This window comes from Andrena cerasifolii, chromosome 12, assembly GCF_050908995.1.
Source record: "Andrena cerasifolii isolate SP2316 chromosome 12, iyAndCera1_principal, whole genome shotgun sequence".
Classification (NCBI taxonomy): domain Eukaryota; kingdom Metazoa; phylum Arthropoda; class Insecta; order Hymenoptera; family Andrenidae; genus Andrena; species Andrena cerasifolii.
The window spans coordinates 9,413,337-9,415,213 of NC_135129.1; positions in this window are offsets into that span (position 1 = coordinate 9,413,337).

The window sequence follows — 1,877 nt, forward strand, 5'->3', positions numbered from 1 at the left end:
CTTAACGTTCCCCGTGTAATTTTCATTCCACGCACTCGTGTAGATTCTCGGCGGAATCGACGAGGAGGAGACCGCGGGTAATTTATTCGCTGGCCTTAATGAAGTCAAACGCGCGGATAAATTATACGGCAGCGTTAGCCGATCTTTGTTCAATAGGATCTTGGAAAACGCGCTCGATCGATTGGTAGTCCGTGACATTTTCAACATTAATTTCACGGGAGGATCAAGAGCTTCTGAACTATCTAGGAAGAGAGGCTACAGCGTTCGGGATGAATGTCACAATTATCGCGAGCCCCGTGGTGAAAAGGGCTAATTACAATTCGCCTTTCTCGCGTGAAATTGCGAGTAACTATGCATATCCATGTGCAAGGCACACCTGTAGCATGAATATAATTCGTTTCCTTGTACTTTGTTTGCTCGGGCAACCATGAGATACCGCGTCTCCCTTTTTTAATACAGCAATTGGCACAATGGTCCCTTTTCATCCACGGTCTGGACAGCCCCCAGGTGTCTTGCAGCAATCGGGAAAGCGGGTTCGTTGACCCGTTCGCCGATCTGTTTCGCGTCGACCATTAAGTAGATATTTGAACGGTGCATAGAGGAGTTGTTTCGGCGTGGATAGAACGTGCCCGCTGTCCTCGTGGAAAAACAGCCGACGCAGGCTGACGTGGAGCATCGGTTACGTGCCAGGCTTCGTGTGTCCTGTTCACGGTTTCGCGTCGGGTGCATAAGAAACGCGAGTAATCGAGTGACTGGCCTTGATAGTGCCAGCCACGCTAAGCGATTCGACGCGAAACAGGTACACGTACGCGGCCGCTGTATGTACACGTTGCTGATCTATCGATTGATAGCTCCGCTGGCTTTTAAAGTGCACTGCACCGCAGTCCCCTATCGCGACGCTATTTACCTCCAATTTATCTGATCGCAACCGGAGAACCGGTACCTTGAAAACAGTCATCTGGAGCAAGAAGCGGCCGTGGCTGAGCGCGAGCCCAGAGGAGTGCTCTCTGACAAGTCGTCTTTCAGGTGGAAAACAGGAAATCAGGGGCGAAGCCGTCCCACTGAAAGTAAAACGGTTTCCAGGTCCCGTCGGGTATCGTTGAATAACGACGATCGCGTGTTTCGCGCCAGTAAATCAGCCGCCCTGCTGAATTCAGAGGAGGATCGTAATCCCATTTGCAATCGTTAGCATCGCGAGGAGGTATCAGCTGACTGCGAACTTTCTAGCTGGAGCTGTTCATGGAAACCGAAAGTTCTCTATATATTTTTTAAAAAGATCCCCTTAAAATTAACGATACGAAACAGTGCATCGATCCGGTGCAAGCTTGCGGTGCATCGTGGAAGCGATGCACTTTTCCCAACTCGTTCCCTGGTGCAACGGTCTCCGTAAGCTGCACTTGCCCCATCTACCGCTCGCTACCAATCCACCAACTCCCTACCCACGTTTTACCCGCCGCGTTCAGGTAGAACGCTCGCAGAAGAGAGCAACAACGTCCTCTGCACTGCGGCCGACAAGGACCATTCAGGTATCGACCAATGGTCCTTCAGTCTACGTTAAAAGAAACAAAATCACGATGCTTCCTACTAAAATAAAAAACGTAAAAAATAAGCCCAGCGGGTGTACCCGGGTAAAATTGCCGCGAATCAATAGAAACTGGCAACTGTTTATTCCAGATGAAGCAAACTGCGCGCCATATGATAACAACGTCCTTGTTCCAACGGCCCATGATTTATTCCACCGAGCGCAAAGCGCGATCGAGGCGAGCCGAAGGGAAAAAGCGTACCAACGTCAGCGTCGTAACGACCAACCGACGAACCATGGATCGCCGTCGACGAAAGGTCTCGCTCGTCCAGGACGTGTCGGTCGTGTGGCGATC